We start from the raw sequence: 23,656 nt of genomic DNA on the forward strand, positions 1-23,656 counted from the left end.
TGGTTAGGAGCATGCCCTGTTCTTGCAGAGAACCTGAGCTCTCCCGTGGATCTGACTTTTCATGACTTTTTCTGTTTTTATCTTGCTGGCCCCTACGTTCCTTTTAAACTCTGGGGGCATTTGTTCTTTTAGTCTTCCTTTTTAGATTTATACAAAAGTTCATCAACTTTATTTTTCTTTTCCAAAAATCCCAGTTCTACTGCTTTCTGGTTCCTCATTTATTTTTTTTATTATTATTGTTGCTGTCATTAATATTATTACTATTCCTTCCGCTGGTTTCAGATTGGCTTTCTCTGGTTTTCCTGAGTGGTGAGGCTGGCTCCGCTTTGGCTTCCTCCTCTGATGACGTAGGCGTTGGCTGCTTTGCTGTTGCTTTTGCTGCGTTCAGTCAGCTCTGCATTGTTTGGTTTTCGTTTGCTTGAAGAAATTTTCCAGCTTCACCCTGGAGGTTTTGACCCATTGCTTATTCAGATGATTGCTGAATTCCCACATAGTTTTGAATTTCCCAGAATTCCTTTTGCTATTGCTTTTTATTTTCTTTCCACTGTGGCTGGAAAAGACAGTTGCTATTTTAATTTTCTTAAATTTGTTCTGTATTTGTCTGTTGGGATTATCCCCCCCCCCCTCCAGGATTTCTCTGTGTAACAGTCCTAGCCATTCTGGAACTAGTTCTTATAGATCAGGCTGACGTCTAACTCACAGAGACCCACCTGCCTCTGCCTCCCAAGTCCTTGGATTAAAGATAAGGCTTACCACTGCCCAGCCATACTCTTGTAATTCTGCCTTAATGATTTAGCCTTTGGAATTGAGGTTTTTCACTATCATGGTATTGCTGTCTTTCCTACCAATTTTATCTCTGTATGTTCATGTTGTGTGATGTTGGGTGAATATGTATTTTATAATCATTTAATCTTCCTGGTCAATTGATCATTTATTATTACATGATATAGAAAAGGTCACAAGACATACAGAAAGAATTATAGGAAAGTGAGCATTGCTTCCTGACATGTTTTCCTGGTTGCATTGTGTCTGGCTGGACATGCTTACCCCTTATATGTCTTCTGGCTGCCCTCAAACAGCTGCTTCCCCAGCTCTGGGCCAGCCATGCTGTACCTGGCATTTGCAAGCTGTAACGTTTTTATAGAGAGGTGTTGGGATTAAAGAAGGAGTGATTCTCACTGCCATGGTGTCTCCTACCCCAGGGATGAATCGGTGATATGAGGTACCCAGGGGACCTCACAGGAACATGGGACAATCATAAACTTTGGAGGGGATCTTCTGCTTCATGGACATATAATTCCAGTCCAAAGCTGCAGGTACTCCACATGAAGGGTATTTTTATAATCAACTCTTAATTTTTTGTTTTGTTTTTTTGTTTTTTGAGACAGGGTTTCTCTTTGTAACAAATCTGGCTGTCCTTGAACTTGCTTTGTAGACCAGGCTGGCCTCAAAAATCACAGAGTTCCTCTTGCCTCCACCACCACTGCCCAGACAAATTATGACACTTATAAGTCATAAGGGACTCAACTTCTTGTCCTTTTGTGAGGGCCCTTGCCTAGCTAGCCCCTGGCCAAGCAAAACTGAAACAGGACCTGAAGAGTCTGGTATTTGGCACAAGACTCTCCAAGATCAAGTTCTCAGCATTAAGGAGATTTATTTGCCCCAGAGGGATAAAAAGCAGGGAATAAGAGAAAAAGACAGTAGATAGAGGATGAGGGAGAAGGGAAAGAGAACCAGCGAGATGGGGAAGGGATATTTGTCTTGGAGGGAGAAAGGACTGCTTCGGGATAGAGAAACAGACATGGCCCATAAGCAAATGGCAGTTTATAAAGGTAACGGGAAACCCCATGTTAGGATGAGGTGTTTAATTTTGATTGGACAGGTTGATTAGGACAGCCACAAAGGGGGCTTTGATTGCTGGACTTCAATACTTTGATAGCTGGCTTTGGTATTCAGTCTCAGGAGAAGGAAGTGGCCAAATAAGCGAATAGATCTTGGTGTCTAGCTTTAGAAATGCAAACTAAAGTTTCTTAGCAGGACAGAGGGAAGGAGAAGAGGAGGGTCTCCCAGAGTCACGTTTGCCAGGCTGGGCTGGCTAGAGTCAGTCCCTTCAGGACCAGTAGGTGTCTCCACACCCATCATCAAGTTTTCACTGGTCACACCCCATAGGTGCCCACATTGTATGGGTCTCTTCTGTCCCAGAAGCAATCTTGGAGTCAGTGGTATGGGGTGTTATCACACGTGAGCTTGTTCGGGCTGAGAGACAGGGCCCTTGCCCAGTGTCCCAACACCCCAAGAATAAAATTTTACAGAGCTCACCATGGGGACAGTTGCATCTTTCTGGGTAGGGTTCAAGACCTGGGTGCCCCATATGAGAGTAAAACCGTCCCGATTAACTTGGTATTAACTTGTTCAGAAGAGGGAGAGAGTGAAGAAGTCTCCAGACCAGATGGGTCAATGGAGGTTCTGGGGTGTGTGTGTGTGTGTGTGTGTGTGTGTGTGTGTGTGTGTGTGGTGGGGAAGCGGCATCTGGGCCAATGAGGCAGATAAGCAGTTTGCATAGTGTTGCAGAGAATACACTCATCTGGTCCTGGGATGTTCCTTGTATCCAATGCTAATGGTTTCTAGGAGAGTCAGGACACTATAGGGCCTCAGCCAATCAGAGGTCTTCATCACATGCAGGAAAAGCAGGATTTGGGATGTACTCAGGGGACTCTAGGGTACCTGGAAGGGAGGGGGCATGAAGAGGTTGGCGATTATTCCTTGGTTGGTAGGAGATTGAAAACCGGAAGCATGGGTATTTAGAGCTTGTGGGTCCTAGAAGTGTGCGGTGACATGGTGGGGGAGCCGTCTTGGGTCTGGAAAGGTGGACCCAGGAGTTAACATTATTCGATTTTTGTGGCACTTTGAGGTGACTTTGTGGGGGTCCTGCCATTTAGGTGTCAGGAGTGGGATGTATTTGAGATGCTGACTGCTTCCCCTATTTGGAGATTAGGGAAAGGGGTATCAGGTAGGGGACAAGGGTGGGACAGCGCCAGTATGATTCCAAACTTCTCTACTAGGAAAGGATGGGGGCTCTGAGATGGGGATGAAGGAAGTTGGGGTGTGTCTGCTGAGATTGGGGGGGTATGAGAGTTCTTCCAAACATGAGTTCAAAGGACTGATTAGGGAGGTGTTTTATTTTTGTTTGTTTATTCTTTTTGCAAGCCTCCTAGTTGAGCTCTTTGATGGCCCTCTTCACCCAGTGTACTTTCCCCGAGGCTTAGGAGCAATAGGGATGTGGAAATTCTAGGGGGGTGTACAAGGAAGAGGTTATTTGTTGGGGCCAGGCGTCTTGCCAACCCATAATGCAGAACAATTAGTTTGTCCCTTAGGAAGTTGTATAAGTGGGGTGGTTTTCAGGAAGTGGAAGTTGCCATGGCAGTCTCTCCCATCCTTTCTTTAAGCTCTTTTTCCTTTTTGGCCGTATCCTCTCTGCTGTTGGAAACATTAAAGGCCATGTCTAGAAGATCATTTTGAGAAGTTTGGGCTACTCTCTTCTAGTCTTTGGAGCTTGGGTCTAGTGTCTGGGTCACACTGAGCCAAGAAATGGACATGGAGTATCAGAGTTCTCTCAGGAGAGTTAGTGTCCACATAGCTATGTATGTCTTGTTATTGCCCAACAAGGTGGGATAAGAAAAGAGTAGAGTTTCTGGTGGGCCCTGAACCACCTCTTTCAGTTTGTCAAAGTTGACTCTTGAGTAGATATTTTGTGGCATGTCCTTAGCTGAAGAAGTTACAATTAATTGGAAGCCTTTGGGCCCAGTGCCAGTGTGCTGGAAATTTGAATTTGGGACCCTTCAAGGGGCCTGCCTCCTACTGAGGGGAAGGTGTCATTTTGTTGGTAGAGTTTATCAGCGTGGTACCCGGCTGCCTTCCGAATATGGTCCTTTTCATTTTGGGTGAGGGTAGAGGTCAGGATAAAACACATATCATGTCAGGTGAGGCCATAGATCTGACTTATGTGGGTGAATTGTTTTCAAAAGTGGAGTGGGTCTCGAGAGAGTGATCCAGGCTTTTTTTCTGTGACGTCTGTTTCCATGAGTGTGACAAGTATGAGGGAAGAAGAAGGATTGCAGAGAGGTGTGGGAACTGCAAATCCCCGGCCATTTCTAGGTCTGTAAGAATGTCCAAATTCAAAGTTCTGAATCGGGGCCAGCGACAGCCATTATTGAGGGGGTACTGGGGCCAGACTTGAGTGAATAAGTGAATGAGTTTGGCGGACTGGAGTGAAGGGACAAAGCCAACTCTGTTTTGTGCTACGCTCCAAGGTGGCTGTCAGCAGAGCAGGAAGTTCCCTACACTGGAGCCCAGCTCCTCGAGGTGGATATCAGCAGAGTGGAAAATCCTCTAGACTGGAGCCAATCAGAGAGTCACCTGTACCCCTTAGGCCCATAACAGTAGGTTTGTGATTTTTTTTTCCTTTATAAACCCTGCCTAAGAACAGTGGAACTCCTCCTCTGGCTCCCGCTGCATGCTGCATGGGTGTGCAAGACGAGGTCCCTATCGCGATTCGCATAATTCAATCTTGCTTTTGCATTTCGGTGAGTCTGTGTCTCTGGTGCTCTTCTTGGGGTCCCCGCGACTTGGGCACTACAGGAGCTCTCTAAGAAGCAGCTTTTTAAGAATATCTTGTAGATAAGCCAGGAAGAGTCCTGCAGGACGGGTCATTTAGAGCTCTCTTTATAAAATCTGGTTCAAGTTTGAAAGAAAAGACAGGACTGTTAGAGAGTGTAAGCCTGCTCCCTGATGCATACCCCAGGTTTAGGGAGAAGATGAAGATGGAGAATATTAGAAAGTGACATCTCCCCCACCCCGCAGTGCTGGTAAGACTCTGAGGAATCACAAAGCACGGGAGGTTCCTGGGTACCCCAAGCCTTTGTGGTTCAGAGGAGGGCAAAGATACCAGAGCTCCTGGGGTCTACACAGGGTCCCTTGGAATCAGACCCAGGCAGTTACCTCACGCTGCTGAATTTGGTTGGGAGAGGGCAGTGACCAATGGTGAAAGGCCTCTCAGCCTGGAGATCGGAGAGTCTGAGAGGAAGGAGTCTGAGGAAGATGGAGAGGGAAGACTTAGAAGAAAGCAGAGGAATGGGGTCAGGCTGGGTTTACCTGGAGTGTCAGGAAAATCCCAAGAACAGCGGCTCCATCTTTGGGACTTGAGCTGCTCACAGGCAAAGGCCACAAAAAGGCCAAAAGTCTCAAACGGCAACTGGTGGCTGTTTAGCCTATATAATGAGCCCAGAGGGCATCTTTGCTCTCTAAGACATGACCCTGGGGAGGGGAGAAGGAGGGCTTCCTTCCCAGAGGATCCTAAAAGGCTCCTGGATTTTGTACCTGAGGTAGGAAAGGTGAAGAATAGAAGAGGCAGACTCAGTTTCATCAGGCCAAGACCATTTCTTGGAGCAACGAGGGCCTGAGCCTTCCTGTGGGATGAAGGTTGAGCACATTTAGAGGAACCGAGGACATAGACACATACACACAGGTAGCTCCCAGGAAGCTACAGCTGTGTTGTGGTTTAACCCAGAGCAAAGTGAGTTGTTCTCGTTAGCCAGGCATGTTGTTGTTTTTATAGGAGGAGTAGAATGGTCAGGCTAAGGTTATCACCCAAGGCGGCAGCCTGATTCAATTCCTCATAGCTTGAGGCTGTTACCCTAACCCTAGCCCTACCCTAGGGACAACCTCTAGGAACTACTGATTCACCAAGATGCTACCTCCCTGGTATGGCAAGCGCCGTAGACACATGCTATCACCAAATGGCTATCTTATGTTCTGGAGCGCCTCCATCAGTTGGGTTGTCTCGTGACCTCTTAGATTGGCTGCCCTCTGAGGGACTCTGACTACCACTCTGCTGTTGTCACCTCCCTCCCTGGCCACTCCCTGGCCATCCCAAAGCAGCTGAGAGCAGCTGGTGTCCTCAAGTACCTACCAGTAGGTAGGGTAACCTGTGAGATGGGGAATGAGAGCCATGTGAGTCTCTTATTGGCAGATAGATAGAAGGGGCCGGGACTAGACGGGAAAGGTGGTGAACGTGCAAGATGGCCGGCTTCTCCCTCGCCCTCCTGACCTGAGACCAAAGCCTGACATCTTAAAACAACAGCCTTGTAGACACTTTCCTCCCACCAGTAGGCCCTCTACTGACGGGCTGGCACAAGTTCAAGGCCAGATGAGGGTAGGTGACAGCAGTGAGGGCCAATCAACTCCTGTCTTTCTTCAAATTGACCAACCTTAAGTTAGGGGAGGAGGCCTTAACTGCCTAGACCTCGGAAGTGACTGGGTTTGTCAGAATGCCTCTACCCGCCCCCCACTTTGCTGAACATCTTTTTCTCTGTGTGCTTGCTGCATATCTGTGTTTCCTCACCACCACCCCCAAAATGCAAAAGGGGAACACGTATGACTTTGCTTAGTTGCGGTCTGTAGAACGGTCAGGTCACAGAAGTGGAGAGTACAACGCTGGTGGCCAGGGCGTGGGAGAAGGGCATAGGGAATTATCGCCCGCTGGGGGTGCGTTTTTCAGTGGCAAACACAGGAGACAGATGCTGGTGACTGCTGTATCACCCGACGGTATTTAAGGCTGTGGACTGCATATCTGGGAACAGTGAAAAGGGAAAGCGTTAAGACTGTTGTAGGTATTTCACTACGACAAAATAAATCTAGTGATACATAATGCTGATGTCAGGAATCCAGGGGGAGTGAGGAGCTGGGGCTTTCCCAAGGAGACCTTATAGTCCTGGTGAACCAGGTGGGGGAGTGTCATCAGTGAGCAGGGGCTGCTGGCGGTGTGTGATGATAGCCATTCCTCCTCCTGCTCCTCCTCCTGCTCCTGCTCCTCCTCCTCCTCCTGCTCCTCCTCCTCCTCCTGCTCCTCCTCCTCCNCCTCCTCCTCCTCCTCCTCCTCCTCCTCCTCCTCCTCCTCCTCCTCCTCCTCCTCCTCCTCCTCCTCTTCTTGCAGTTCAGGCTACATTTACTTACTGGCCTGTGTCACCACAACCAGCACTATCACATGAAGGGGCAAACGGGCCAAAATGGCCCCAGATGTGATTGAGAAGCATGGTTTGGGTTCCAGATGATGGAAGACAATTATTCGTGTTGATTGAACTCTTACTGTATGGTAGGTACCTTACACTTAACTCCAAGAACCCTAGAAAAAGGTGCTACTATTGTGACCATTTTCGATGTTGAAACCGAGGCATAAAAATAAGCCCCTTGCCTATGGTGACAGATTGAGAACCTAGGAAGAGGTTGCTTAGGAACTTGAGTGAAGGCGGGATGATTCCAGAGCCCCAGGATTTATTTACAAATGTTTACATAGTGGGACGGTACCCAGCATATTATGGACTGTGTGTGTATAGGCTAATCCAGAAAGTACTCTGCTGTAAGATCAATACTGCGTTCACTTTGTGGGAGTAGATTTGGCTCTAGCAAAGCACGGTGATTTTTTTTTTTTAAATCTATTCTGTGGGGAAGAAGGAGGGTCTTTGTTTCTGTTCCCTGGGAACCAAGCAGCTCCTAGCTCTGTATATAGAGTCTGGGCATGGCTGAACAGAACTGCAGTCATCCTGTCTCGAAAGACTTAGACTGCTCCTCAAAGGCCTCAGTTCCCTGGGTAACTGTGCCATGGAGGAGCAGAATCCTGCCCTTGATTTCCCTGCCCCCCCCCCCCCCAGGCAGGCTTTCTGGAGTCCGGGAAAGCAAGGGATGCCCTGTGATTCTTAAAGAAACCAGAGTAGTTCTGCATTTCACATCGGACTCACAAGACATGCATCCTTTTCCAAAAGGATTCCCTTAGAGGGGAAGGTTAAGCTGTAACAAACAGTCTGTTTGCTTTCACCAGGCTGCAGAAGCTGTTAGAGACAGGAGGAATTGAATGGAAGATGGAAGACTCTGTAAGTCAACCAGGAGTCTTTATGGCCCCGTAGGCTTCTCTTAGTCTTACCATGTGAAAGCATGGCTCTAGTCTGTGATGAGGTGACTCACAGCTGTGATCACACCCCACTAACGACTTCGTTAGGGTCATTATAAAATGAACACCATTGTCATAGGCTGAGCATGACTCTGTGCTTAGGAAGAATTAAAAGATCTAATCCAGGTTTGCAAATTGCTCCAAGACACTCTAACACAATTTCACCGATCTGTATCTAACCAGCCATGGTCTAGCTGGGTCATGTGCTTTAATTTTTAGTTGTTGAGGAAGCTCGATACTGATTTCTGTGGAGGCGTCTCCTGTCCATTCACACCAGCAGGTCACAAGGTTTGCCCCAACTCTACAGCCTCAGCAACAATTGTAGTTTGAGCTGTGGGTTTCTTTGGGGGTAGATACTGACTTGAGGGACAGAGAGAGTCTCAACTCAGTGTTAATTTCTGTTTCTTAGATGGAAAGATGAACATGTTTAACCTGTTTACAAGAGATTTCTATTTATATCTTATTTAAGCACTGCATGTTCAGTTCATTTATCAATGGGGTGATTTGAGCATTTTTTGTCTTTTCTCAGTGTAATTAATTTTTCAGGTTTTCATACCAGAAAATAGAAAGATCTCCCATGCTTATGAGTAAGTAGAATCAGCATAGTAAAAATGGCAGTCTTACCAAAAGAAATCTACAGATTCAATGCAGTGCCCATGAAAATCTGTTGAAGGCCTTTTCTGCGTCTATTCAGATCAACATGTGGTTTCTGTTCATAACTCTACCTGGTTAAATTACCTCACTGATTTGCACACACTGATTGAACAAACCTCACATCCCAAGATTAAATTGCCTTGGGCTTCGGAAATGCTCTCTTAACATGATAAATTTGTTTTGCAAACGTTTTGTTGAGGTGTGTTCCATCTATATCTACCATGGAAATTGGTTTACAGTATCTCTCTTTGTTGTTCTATCTGTGTCTAGTTCTGTCACCAGGACAACACTGGATTAACAGAGTGAGCTTGGTAAAGACCCTTCCCTTTGTATTTTGTGGAACAGTCTTAGGAGTGTTAGCTCTCCACTAAAGGTTTGGTAGAATTTAGTGATAAATCTGTATAATTCTGGGCTTCTTTTTTCATGGGGAAAGATTTTCTCTTTTTGCTCCAACCCCATTGCTGGTTATGAGTCTGTTAAAATCATTTACATCTTCCTTTTCTATTGGTTTTTATTGAGCTCTACATTTTTCTCTGCTCCCTACCCTGCCTCTCCCCTACCCCCTTACACCCCCTCCAAGGTCCCATGCTCCAAATTTACTCAGGAGATCTTGTCTTTTTCTACTTTCTACTTCCCATTAGATCTATGTAAGTCTCTCTTAGTGTCCTCATGGTTGTCTAAGTTCTCTGGGATTGTGGTTTGTAGGCTAATTTTCTTTGCTTTATGTTTAAAAACCACCTATGAGTGAGTACATGTGATAATTGTCTTTCTGTATCTGGGTTACCTCACTTAAAATAATGTTTTCTAGCTCCATCCATTTTCCTGCAAAATTCAAGATGTCATTATTTTTTTTTTCTGCTGTGTAGTACTCTTATGTAAATGTACCAACCACATTTCCGTATGCATTCTTCAGTCTAGGGGCATTTAGGTTGTTTCCAGGTTCTGGCTATGACAAACAATGCTGCTATGAACATAGTTGAGCACATGTCCTTGTGGCATGATTGAGCATCCTTTGGATATATACACAAAAGTGGTATTACTGGGTCTTGAGGAAGGTTGTTTCCTAATTTTCTGAGAAATCACCACACTGACACCCAAAGGGGATGTTTCAGCTTGAATTCCCACCAGCAATGCAGAAGTGTTCCCTATTCCCCACAACCTCTCCAGCATAAGTTGTCATCAGTGTTTTTGATCTTGGCCATTCTTCAGGTGTAAGATGGAATGTCAGAGTTGTTTTGATTTGCATGTCTCTGATGACTAAGGATGTTGAGCATTTCCTTAAGTGTCTTTCATCCATTTTAGATTTCTCTGTTGAGAGTTCTCTGTTTATGTCTGTGCCCCATTTTTTCATTGGATTATTTGTTCTTTTGATGACCAATTTCTTGAGTTCTTTGTATATTTTGGAGATCAGATCTCTGTCTGATGTGGAGTTGGTGACAATCTTTTCCCATTCTGTAGGCTGTTGTTTTGTCTTGTTGACCTTGTCCTTTGCTTTACAGAAGCTTTTCAGTTTCAGGAGGTCCCATTTATTAATTGTTTCTCTCAATGTCTGTGCTACTGGGGTTATAGTTAGGATGTGGTTTGATGACGTAAGTCACAAAACAATTCCACATCAGTTCAGAATTATGGATAATAAAAGGGCTATTTATTTAAGGGAAAAACTTACACATCACTGTTCTAGACAACAATCCTCTGAGCAAACAGGAACAGAGTCTAGCAGCTGGAAGAGGGAGCCGGAAGCAAGAGAGTGGACACATGATTACCGCTGCTTTTTACAATATAAGTGTTTGTAGATGTGTGGATTGATATCTGGGTCTTTGATTCAGTTCCATTGGTCCTTCTGTCTTTTCTTATCATAATACCAAGCTGTCCTCAGTACTGTAGTTCTGTAGTAGAGTTTGAAGTCAGGGATTGTGATTCCTCCAGAAGTTCTTTTATTGTACAGGATTGTTTCAGCTATCTTGGCTTTTTTGCTTTTCCATATGAAGTTGAGTATTGTTCTTTTGAGGTCTGTGAAGAATTTTGATGGTATTTTCATGGGCACTGCATTGAATCTGTAGATTTCTTTTGGTAAGATTGACAATTTTACTATGTTAATTCTGCCTACCCAAGAACATGAGAGAGCTTTCCACTTTCAATTTGTCTCTTTAAAGATATAAAGTTCTTGTCATACAAGTCTTCCACTTGTTTGGTTAGAGTTACTCTGAGATGTTTTATGCTATTTGTGGCTATTGTGAAGGGTGATGTTTCTCTGATTTCTTTCCCAGCCCTTTTATCATCTATGTACAGGAGGGCTACTGATTTTTTTTAGTTAATTTTGTATCCTGCTACATTACTGAAAGTGTTTATGAGTCACAGAAGTTCCTCGGTAGAATTTTTGGGATCGCTTATGTAAACTATCATATCATCAGCACACAGTGAGAGTTTGACTTCTTTCCCAATTTTCATCCCTTTGCTCTCCTTTTGGTGTCTTATTGCTCTAGCTAGGGCCTCAAGAACTATAGTGAATAGATATGGAGAGAGTAGACAACCTTGTCTTGTTCCTGATTTCAGTGGAGTCGCTGGAAGTTTCTCTCCATTTAGTTTGATGTTGGTGGTTGACTTTCTGTATATTGCCTTATTATGTTTAGCTATGTTCCTTGTATCCCTTCTCTCTCCAAGACCTTTATAATGAAAGGATGTTGTATTTTGTCGAAAGCTTTTTCGGCATCTAATGGGATGATCATATGGTTTTTATTTTTCAGTTTGTTTATATTGTAGATTACATTTACAGATTTTCATATGTTGAACCATCCCTGCATCTCTGGATTCGATTTGCCAGTATTTTATTTTGTATTTTTGCATCAATGTTCATGAGTGAGATTGGTCTGTAATTCTCCTTCTTAGTAATGTCTTTCTGTGGTTTGGGTATCAGGGTAATTGTAGCCTCATAAAAAGAATTTGGCATTGTTCCTCTGTTTCAATTGTGTGGAATAATTTGAGGAGTATTGGTATTAGTTCTTTTTTGAAAGTCTTGTAAAACTCTGAGCTGAAACCATCTGGTCTTGGGCTTTTTTAGGGTGGGAAACTTTTGATGACTGTTTCTATATCTTCAGCAGTTATAGGTCTGTTTAATTTGCTTATCTGGTTTTGGTTTAATTTTGGTAAGTGATATTTATCTAGAAAGTTGTCCATTTCCTTTAAGTTTTCCAATTTTGTGGAGTATAGGTTTTCAAAATATGACCTGATGATTATCTGTATTTCCTCCATGTCTGTTGTTATGCCCCCCTTTTCATTTATGATTTTGTTAATTTGGATATTCTCTCCAACACTCCCCTCTCACCACTGGACAGGTCAGTCAGACAAAAAAATGAACAAAGAAATAAGAGAACTAACAGATGTTATGACTCAAATGGACTTAACAGACATCTATAGAATATTTCATCCAAACAGAAAAGAATATACCTTCTTCTCAGCACCTCATGGAACCTTCTCAAAAATTGGCCACATACTTGGTAACAAAACAAACCTCACCAAATACAAAAAATTGGAATAGCCCAATGTACTTTATCAGATCATCATGATTTAAAACTAGAAGTCAATAGCAATACTAATTCCAGAAAACCCACAAACACATGGAAATTAAGCAGTGCTCACCTGAATCATAAATTGGTCAAGGAAGAAATAAAGGGAGAAATTAAAGACCTCCTAAAATTCAATAAAAATGACCACACAACATGCCCAAATTTATGGGACACAATGAAGGCAGTGTTAAGAGGAAAGTTTATAGCACTAAATGCCTATATAAAGAATCTGGAAAAATCCCACACTAGTGAATCAACAGAACATTTGAAAACTTTAGAATAAAAAGAAGAAAACTCACCTAAAAGAACTAGACTGCAAGAAATAATCAAATTGAGAGTTGAAAACAGCAAAGTAGAAACAAAGAAAGCAGCACAAAGAATCAATGAGACAGAGTTGGTTCTTCGAGAAAATCAACAAAATAGACAAACCTTTATCCAAACTATACAAAAGGCAGTTGCATCTTCTTGATTTAATATTGGTAGATCTCTAAATTTATCTATTTCTTCTAGATTTCCCAGTTCTTTTGCATATATGTTATCAAATTATTCCCCAATGATCTGGGATTTGTGGGAATTGTAATTTCCTCATTTTCGTTTTTCCTTTTCATCAATGTGGGTCTTTGCTTTCTTTTCTTAGTCTAGTTAGGCTACCCGCTCATCCATTTCTCTGTTCACGAAACAACATTTGTTTTATCGAGTCTATGTATTGCTTTTGCAGTACCTGTTTTGTTAATTTTTCCTTCATCTTCATTATTTCTCGATACTTGCTCCTTTTAGGTTTGGCTCATTCTTGCTTTTCTAAGATCTTAACGCATATCATTAAGTTATTTGTTTGTTTAAGATCACTCTGAATTTTATTTTATTTTTTTTTAATTTATTTATTTCTTTATTAATTAATTAAAGATTTCTGTCTCTTCCCCACTGCCGCCTCCCCTTTCCCTCCCCCTCTCCTAATCAAGTCCCCCTCCCTCGTCAGCCCAAAGAGCAATCAGGGTTCCCTGCCCTGTGGGAAGTCCAAGGACCACCCACCTCCATCCAGGTCTAGTAAGGTGAGCATCCAAACTGCCTAGGCTCCCACAAAACCAATAGGTGCAGTAGGATCAAAACCCCATTGCCATTGTTCTTGGGGTCTCAGTGAGGACTACTGAGACCCCACTCTGAATTTTAATAAGCACCTATAGCCGTACACTGTCCCTTTAGAACCTTCTTAGCAGAATCCAAAGGATTCTAGTACATTGTGCTTTAATTTTCAATTGATATTAGGGATTTTAAAATGCCTTTAATTCCAGGACTGGGGAGGCAGAGGCAAGCTGATCTCTGTGAGTTCAAAGACAGCATGGTCTACAGAGCGAGTTCCAGGACAGTCAGGACAGAGAAACCCTGTCTAGAAAAACAAACAAAATTGTCTTCCATGATTTCTTAAACAACCCACTGTTTGTTCAAGCATGTACTGTTTAGTCTCTAAGCCTTTGCTCAGTGCCTGCAATTTCTCCTGCTGCTGGTCTCTACCTGTATTCCACCACAAACAATAATTTATTGCATCTTGCTTAGATGTAAGAAATTATTGATACTGTTGATTCATCCAGATTTCCTTTGTGGTTTGTTTTAAGGAAGATTCTGTGGCTGCTGGGTGGAATGTTCTGGGGATATCTGTTAAATTTGTTGAAACAGTCATAGGAACTTCACTGATTTTTGGACTTGGATAAGAAAATGCTTCCTTTCTTATCTTCACTTTTATAAACTTCTTTTAATTGTTGTTGTTGTGAGCTTTTGAGAAAGTCTCACTCTGAGCCCAGGCTGGCCTCAAACGCACTATCCTCCTGCCTCGGTCTCCTCATGGCTGGGATTACAGGTGCACAGCCCACTGGAAACCGAACAGTTTAGAACAGATTTGGGAGATAATACCAAGTAAACTGCTTAGTGTTTTGTTTGGAATTTCCAATTTCAATGCTGAGAAGACCTTGTTTGGGCACCGTGACAACCACTCCCACTGTAAACCCACAGAGGAAGGAGGGTAGAAGAAATTGGCAGGAGACACGTGAAAGGCTCCATGGTCACAAGTGGACTTTATGTGAATTATCACTTAGGCAACTGTTTGTTTGTCTATTTTGGTCACAAGTCAGCTGGATAACTGGCTATAAACAATCTTTGGCTGCTAGAGTAATAACTCATATTGCTTTGATTACAAAAGGAGTTCAAAGCCCTCTAGGTGACATGCTGAAATTCTGTGTGTCAAACTCTTTTACTGTTTCTGAATATAGAAAAATCTATCCAGTTTTAAGTAGTTCCTGAAAAAAAACGTTGTTTGGATTATATAATTTAATTCAAGTGTATACATCATTAAAATTTTTAAAATAATAAACATATATAAGGCAGATAGCTAATACATTAGAGAGTGGTGAGCTCATTTATGTTATTGTTTCCATAATTAAAAAGTTAAGGTAAGCATAGTGTTATTTAGATAACTATTTTTTATTTGAAAGAGGACTGAGAACTCAACATTTTAATTTAGTGGCTAAAGAAAAGAATCAAATATTGGCCACAATAATGTCTTGTAGGAGGAGTAAATAAATAACATTTTTATTTCTAAATTTCCTGCCAACACTTACGGTTTTATTGCATCCCTTAGACCGGGTGCTTAGCCAGGGTTGCATGGACGCTAAGTAGTTAGAGGATGCAGCTTCAGTGTATAGCTAATAAGTACAGTAATGGGCTTCAAACTTGAACAGCTTTGAAAACATTCTTTTGCTTGCCAACCCCCCAGTAAACTGCTTCAGTGAGTCAGCTTTCTCTTTCAGAGTAAGACACACTTTCGTGGTTAATACACGTGAAGACTGGATATCTTTTTAACACGTACATGTTTGTTTTCCCGCTAAGAATACACGATCCTTGCAATCTGTTCTCCCTTATCTAGGATTTCGACACTGGCCAGGGGCGATGCACAGGCACTCCACTCCTTCTCAGGCGATATATTTCGTGCATTCTCGAGGTAGGGTGTTTGCACACCTTACACGATTGTATGTGAACACAACCTTTAAAAAATACCTTGAGGGCCTTCAGGATTCTGTCACCTCTTGTCCCCAAGCTGGAGCATGGGGCATACTTGGTTTTGTTTGAAAGGTGGAAGTGGCTTTGCAATGAGGACGATCGAGCAGCCTTTTTGGACTGAGAGCATAGTGGTTGCATCGTGACATTTATTTCCTAGGTATTTCACTCTTGCTTTTCTTCCAAAATATGGTCTGAATAGCTATTTGATAATTTTGTAAGTCAATGAGGTCATCTTTCTGATAGGATTCTAGTTTTAGCTATAACAGTAATAACATTAAAACCCAATGCCTGAAGGCAGAAATTTAAACATTTACAAAAATTTAGCACCGCTCAGACCACAGGGAAACAGACCACAAAGATTCCATAGGATTAAACACTAGCCTTTGAAACCCATAGTCAAAGATAGTTAGAATTCTTGTTTACATGTGACCTTATACACTTCTGAGATGTAGAGAAAAGATCTCAAAGAGATCTTTAAAGGGAGGTGCTGAAGAAGCCAGTTCTTGGGAATTTCTACCGACAGTGCCGTGGGGCTCACTTGCTTCACTTGGAGGTGGGTTAAGTGTGTGAGGTAAGATTCTGTATTCTATTTACAGGGTTGTCGTGGAGTTCACCTAGACAGAATCAGGGTTTTAACCTAAGAGAGTCAGAGAAGCTGTTATCTAAATAAGGCTTGAATTTGGCTAGACTTAGGTTCATCAGTGCATGGTATGAAAACAAAGATGATATCTGGATAAATAATTAACAATTAGCTTAGGGCTTTTTGTTCTGGGAAGGTTAATATGTAGTAAGAAAAATGAAATTGAATCAAGAGGGATCAAGAAGTCCTAAAAATCAGTGCAAAAAATTGCCCAAGTTCCTAAAAACTTTCCAACTTTTAAATATAATATTCTCCCCACTAAGAAATTTCAAATAATTTCTCTGAGTTTTGACAACATACTTTTAAGGAGATTAATTTTTGGGGTTATTCTATCTGTTGATATTTTATAAAATAACTATGTCTTCATCTGCTAGAAATATCCTCTGTATTTCAGAATTTATTGTAGGAATGGCATGTTTTGTTCACACAATTTTGCCTCTGTTTTCTTATGATGACCAAAGAGAAAGTCTGGGCATGTGGGTTGGCTTCATCTAACACAGATGGAGACACCAGCTCCAGCCTCTGGAATTAGAACCCTCATTGTGTCCTCTACCAGTGGTTCTCAGCCCGTAGGTCACAACCTCTTTGGGGGTTGCATATCCTATATCCTGAATGCCAGATGTTTAGATCTTGATTTTTAATAGTAGCAAAATTGCAGCTATGAAGTAGCAATAAAATAATTTTATGGTTGGGGTCACCACAGAGTGAGGGACTGTATTGGTAGGTTCTAGCATTAGAGCAGTTGAGAAACACTGTCCACACCATTTTCAACATGGAGTCTGTGTCATGCTTGAATCCTGTGTCGAAAAGCTCAGACTTACAGTACTGTGACAGATCAGAAATCAGAATGCCCCCCCCCCCCCCGCTTCTCCAGTTTATAGCCTGGGATTGCCTTCCTATCGTCTTACCTGACTTCGACATTTCCAGATTTAATTCTTTGTTTCTCTCCCAAGGAGACAGTATTTTTCCATGGAAATCATCAAAGCTTGAAGGCATCCTTTAGTATCAGAGGTACCTTTTATATGTCTTTTGTTCATTGTATGATTTTTGGTAAGGCCAAGAGAAATGAAAATGAAGTAAATGAACAATATATTCCTTTACTGCTGGAGCTCTTGAAAGGAGAAGTGTCCCCATGAATGCAGTCAAATGATTAGCTGACATTTTATCATATAAGCAGGCACTGAATTTAGCTTGAAAAAAAAAAGCCAGTATGCATGGGGCGGAGACCACAGAGCCACGTAAGAGTAAGACGGAGATTCTGCTACAAGCTGCAAGGTGTCGAGGGGCAAATGCTTTCTGTTGTTTTCCTCCCTTGGCTGGCCACAGACACCATTTCCCATTGCTGCACCAGAAAAGAACAAAACGAAACCCTGATAACCTATCTAATATTAACTAAAAAGAGGCATCTCTAACGATGTAAGAGAGTTTGGATTCTGATAAAATACTGTAACTCATACATTGTGGGGATATAGCTTAGTGGCCAAGGAGGCGTAAGGCCCTAGGTCTAGTTCCCAGCACCAGATAAAGTTGTTTGTTTCTTCTTCTTCTCCTCTTCTTCCTTCGCCTCCTCCTTCTTTTCTTCACCTCCTCCTCTTTTCCTTCTTCTTTTCTCCTCCTTTTCATTTTTCTCACCCCACTCTCCAAGGTTTCTCTGTGCAGTTCTGGCTGTCTTGGAACTAACTCTCTTGCAAACGACAGTCTTATAGCTGCGTCCTCCATTTTTATCAAGGCTCTGCGTTACTCAGCTCGTGGCCTACGCAAAGATCCTGCAAAGTTCTCTCAAATTGTGTGAGTTTTCACACAATTCAGAAAGTGAATGCTAAAACATAAACAAATCGACTGGCTGTGTTTGCATCTTTTCCTTTAGGGATGTTGCAGAAACTAGCCAGCTTTGAAAGTTAAAGCAGAAAGGAATTCTAAGCCTTGCGGTGTGTCCCAGCAGCGCCCCCTTCTGTTCTGACTCTAGAATGCACAAAGTGATACCGAAGCATCTTTTGTCGAATTGCCGTGTTCTTCTGTCCCCAAAGAAGAGCGCCAGAAACCTCTTGTTATCTCTCCAACCCTTAAAAAAAACTTTCTTCCTGGAGACACTTGGGCTATTAATTGCTGAGATTTAATTGACTGCTGTCTTGGAGAGATTTTTGCTTCCATTGCAGACAATTCTATAGATCAGGGGCTCTGAGAACTTCGGGTACCACTGCGCCACCCAGAAAGGGCAAGATGACAAATGAGATGAGGAACGCTGAATCATCAAAGGGCAAAGTCGAATTCTTTCAATATTTATACTATGTTAGTTAAGTGTCCTCTGTCATGGATTTTTGCATTGATTTTAGTTTAAGACAATTTCTTCAAGGTAGAATCTAGTTTGATGATTAATTTCTGGGACACCCACTCCCTCTTTAAACTGTCCTCTACCCGAGTGTCCTACTTGCCTCACCCTCGTCCTGAGTCCACTCATTCAGGTCCCCGCTCTTCCTATAGTTCTAGATAGGACACTCTGAAGTCACCATCCAGGCCACCTCCCCAACTGAACTCACTGACCAGCCATAAACGAGCAGTCAACATGTCTTAGGAGGTTCATGGTGCAAAGAAGCCGAAGCAAATACTAATCGTTCTGCTGACGTGGAAAGAGTTTAATAGGTTCAAGGGAGGCGTAGGGAGGAGGTCCTTGGGTTCAGAGAACCATAAAGTAATAAACTTATGTAACATTTGATTTACCGCAATAAAAGAATAAAAGCTGTTATATCAGGATCTTATCTATGGTCTTGGAATAATCTTTTACTTAGAGTGGCCGAATTCTTAGTGGTCATTATTCTTTCTTACCCCATAAAATTATAGATTCGCTTGGGTTAACAAGCGTCATTTTTAATACTTAAGTTTTTTTTTTTCACAACTTCCTACTGATACAGGCTGTACTTTGGTCTTGTTCTCCCCGGTTCTCCTCCCTTTCCCTATTGAACCCCTTCCCAGCAACTCCACGTTTTGCTTTCATATCTTGTCTTTTTGTGCTGCTCGGCGTTGAAGTAGGGCTGCTTGTACAAGCCTGGTGGGGAGCTTAGCAAGGACAGCTTTGCAGTGCCTACGCCACTGCGGAATATGACCCCGCCCCCAGGAACATCAGCAGCCGGTAGCTCCTCAGGGGGAGTGGCCTCGTGAGCCCCTCCCCACCCACGATAGACAGCTGATGGGTCCAGTCTAGTGCTGGTCGCCGGCACCGCTCCGAGTTCATGAGTGCACCAGCCATATCGAGTCCAAAAGAGACCAGTTCAGAGCTCTCCTCTGCATCCCCGGCTTTTGCTTTCTTTCTGACCCATCCTCCGTATCACTCCCTGAGCTTTGGAAAGAGTGGCGCTACACTCTCAGCATTCACCAGTTCTCAGCTCTCTGTGTGCTTATTATTCTTAACATCTTAAAGGGCCTTCTTTCCTGATAAGGCAGAATGGATGCTCTTAGACAGGAGACAGCAAGTCCTGACAGCAGTGAGGAGGGCTTTCCATCGGAGCTACACTCCCAGAAGGAGAGAGAGAGGCTAAAGGCTGGCTTCCTTGCTTGGTAATGAAGGCTGGCACAGGGGACTCTTGACTGAAACCCATAATATTGGGGCCACTTTTGACAGGGGAGAATAGCGTCAATGCACAGAGCCCTTAAGATCTGTGGGCGGCATTTCGGAATTGAAACGGTACATGCTTCAGTGGAGACAGCACTCTTACCATACATAGGTCAGATTCCCGGCTTTAACAAAATATGCATCTAAAAGCTTTTTCAAAATATTTATTTTAAAATTATGTGTATGCATTATGTTCATATTTGGGGGTTGTACATGATAGTAGATCACCTGTGGAAACCATCAGACCCCATGGAACTGGAGTTGTTGTTAGACATCACATGGCTGCTGGGAGCCAATGTGGGTCCTCTGAAGAGTACCAAGCTCTCTAACCACTGAACTATCTCCATAGCAGCTAAACAGGCGGACAGGGCTAGAGAGAGGCTGGTGCTGATGGGAACCAAGAATTTGAGATCACAGAGATCTTTGTTTTTGGAACGTGACAATGAATCTCCGCCCACTTCAGGTTTTCATTTCAGGATGGATGGCAGGGGTGCCTTCGTTGCGTTTCTCAGAAATGAACATCTTGAGGGGCAGGAGCTAGTGAATTTGTTGACCAGCTGTTCACATGTCACTGTGAAAGATCTGTAAGCAGTCAACAAGATCGGTGCATGCCTCATTACCAGTTACACACTGTCCTGTCCTCTGCGTCCACGAAAGTCAGGGCTAAGGCACAGGCTTGTGCTGCGCTGGGAGATGCCTCTCTGGTTATATATTTTTTCTTTTTTTTTTCCTCTGGTTATATTTGTAGGAAACATCAGGATATGCTAGGTTTAAACTGCTTAGTTGTTGATTTTCCTGATTTTCTATTCAGGGCAGATTTACATTTGCCTTTTTTGTTTGTTTTGTTTTGTTTTTCAAGACAGGGTTTCCCTGTAGCTTTGGAGCCTGTTCTGGAACTCACTCTGTAGACCAGGCTGGCCTTGAACTCACGGAGACTCAACCTGCTTCTGCCTCCTGAGTGCTAGAATTCAGGGCATGAGCCTCCACTGCTTTGATTATGTTTGCTTGTTTTAAAGCCCTCCCCATACGTGTGGTTTAAATGTGAGTGTTAGCTTTTCCTGGGTAGAGGTGAGCCAAGGGTCACAAACTTATTTGCACAGAACTCGAGTTTGGGGCTAAAGAGATGGACTCAGGGATTTGGACCACTTGTTGCTCTTGCAGAAGAATTGTGTTCAATTTCCGGTACCTACCTGGTGCCTCACATCTGTAACTCCAGTTCCAAGGGATCTGATGCCTTCTTCTGACTTCTGTGCACACCAGGCCTGCTGGTGCACACATGGTTCACAATATACCTGTGTAAGCAAAACATTCATAGACATAAAATAAATCTAAAAGCCAAGCCAAACCTCTGATTTGTCTTCATAGTTGCTCAGGTATGTTAGATGCAGAATCTTGCTGTGATGCCCAGGCTGATCTTTACCTCACAGTTTTCTCTGAGTTTCCTGGAGCTGCTTCTGGATCCCTGGGCATATAGATCCTGTTCTGGTCCCTGTTACATTTATCTTTTTATGCATGTGGTATATGTGCATGCCCTTTGTGTTAAGAGAAGCAAAATTTGTTTTGGCTCACAGTTTGAGGGAGGGCGTGGCGTGGTGGTGGGTACATCTCAGCTGGCCAGGAAGCAGAGAGATTAGGCCTAGAGGCTGGGCTGGGGGACTCTGTCTAGAACAACAGCTTTGTGCATCCCACTGTCTCAGCATATAATTCCATTCACCAGCAATCTTCCCGCATTCTCCTTACGTGAGGTCAAAACCCTGGTCTTGTTTAGTCAAATAGAAAATGATAGTGAAAGATTCTGGAAGGATTGATATTGTAGAAACAAGCCTTAAAATCATATTCTATGACAGGCTTCTATACATAATTAAAATAGAACTCTCATTTTGGAAAAATTTACACATTAAAAAATAGTTTATCTCTTCTTTTAGTCTTAAGTCCTTTGACCTTAGCATTTATAAGACAGGAGGCGTGTGGATTCTAGGTTAACCTGAGATAAAAACAAAAACAAAAATAACACACAAAATAATATTTGAAACGAAACAAGAATATTTGTTGTCATTATTTATTGTCAGTCTTTAATGCCATTATCATACATAAACCATGAGCATTTAATATGCTTGATGATGAATTTTAATATAGACTCCCAAATTAGGGCCAGTGTTACCATACTTTTTAGTTGTAAATGACCAAGATGGACTTAGCTTTGGCTTCTGTGATGTGCCAGTTATGTGTCCTTAATAGAAACAGAATGGAGAGGCTGTGGTTCGGGGTTTGTCTGAGGGAACCAACTCTCTATCCCCCTCAAGAGTATTTTCTGCATAGTTTATCTTTTCGTGTTGTTCGTCTTTAGCTTTGGAGAGCAGTTGGAATTTGGAAATGCTCTTTGTTATTGGGGCTGCAGCTGGTATGTAAGATAAGCTGGAGGAGCCTGAAGAAGTGAGATTCACCACTGGCGTTTGGAACCTAGCAAGTCTCTCTCTGCAACTGATACACGCATCTGAAAAGCAATTAGCAACTGGGCAGATGATACAGCACTGCCAACTGACACAACCCGAATGACGCTTCTGATATTCCGCCTCAAAAACAGAGACCTTGCTGGAGATGAGATGTTGGCTTACATCTGTAACTTCAGCACTTTGGAGTGGGAGGCAGTTGGGGCGCCAGTTCAAGGCCTAGCTGGGCTACCTCCTGCAAAAACAAGCAAAACAATAACAAAAACCAAAACAACATAACTGAGCCCCAAGTTTACGCTGTTTTGAAGCACACATACAGAGTCTCGTTAAGGAGGACCCCACACTCAGAAAGAAAGTTCCATTAAACTAAAAAGTTTGATGTCTTACAGAGTATCCTATTTGACTACCATGAAATTCATCACCTTTGCTAGAACACCTTCCCAAATATTTGCAAATTCAGCAGCCTATACTTAATCCCTGTGGGTCCAAAAGAAATAAGGAAAAATGCATCGTCTTGTACCGAGTTGACTCAGAGCACTGCAATGCATGGGCATGATAGTGTTTGGATGACAAACTGCACAAGGGACTTTACTGCCCTGACTCAGGGAGGCTCTGTCCAGGCCATTTTCCAGGTTTCACTTTTGTAAACAATGTTGCTAAGGGCCTGTTTCCTAGGCAGAAGTCTTAGAAATCACATGGTTTGTTTTGTGTATTTGTGGTTCCCATGCGCTCTCAGGGCTGCAGAGGAGGCTGGCCATATTAGGTGTCTTCTCTGTCAGGCTATGCCATAGTCTTTTGAGCCAGAGTCCCCCACTTTAGGCTAGGCCAGCTCTGTCTGCCACCCCCAACCCGCTTCCCCACACAGCACCTGGGTTACAGGTGTCCACCAAGATTAAGAAGTCAATTATTTTTATGTTGATAAGTCTTTATTTATTATATATATAATGCCACCATAGGTAACCATCAGAGAGCACACTGCAATTTTCAAGTAGACAGAACTGGAAAAAAAGTAAGCCTACCTGCTGCCTTCATGTTGGATAGAAAACTGGTGAACTAACAGTAGCTGGTAGGCTTATGAATAACTCCACGGTGCTCATAAAGGCCACTTTAGCCTGGAAATAGAATTAGTCCCTGGCAGGCTTTGGGCAGCTCTAAACTGCAGGTCTCATGAAGAGAACAATAAGCAAAGACGGGACAGTGTCATATCTTTTTGAAGTGAGACAGGTGGACAGTCAAGTTCTGCACCACTTGGAGAACCAGCCTAGTAGCTTAATGTGGGCTTTCCTTTGCCATATGTGTGGGCAACTGAAGAATTAAAGAATTCCCGAAAAAGTCTAGGATTAAACAGCACTTATTTGTCTATAACAGAATTACTAAAGAAGTCATTTTTTTTAAATTGTCCTTGAGATTTTATTTATTTTTCATTTTATGTGTTTGTCTGAAGGTATGTCTGTGTTCTGTGTGCCCACAGTGCCCACGGAGCCCAAAAGAGGCATCAGATACCTTGGGACAGCAGTTACAGATGGCTGTAAGCCATCGTGGTGGGTCGCCTTGAAGAGCAGCCAGAGCCATCTCTCCTGCCCCATAAATCAATGGTTTTGACCAGTGTTTGACCTAAGCAGCTTCCATATGCATTGTTAAGTCTTTTTCCGGAAACAGTACCAATTAAGTACCTTGCCAGCACTAAGTTAC

The sequence above is a fragment of the Alexandromys fortis genome, unplaced genomic scaffold (assembly GCF_014885135.2).
Source record: "Alexandromys fortis isolate MF-2015 unplaced genomic scaffold, M_Fortis_MF-2015_v1.1 scaffold_62, whole genome shotgun sequence".
In the NCBI taxonomy this organism is placed as follows: Eukaryota; Metazoa; Chordata; class Mammalia; order Rodentia; family Cricetidae; genus Alexandromys; species Alexandromys fortis.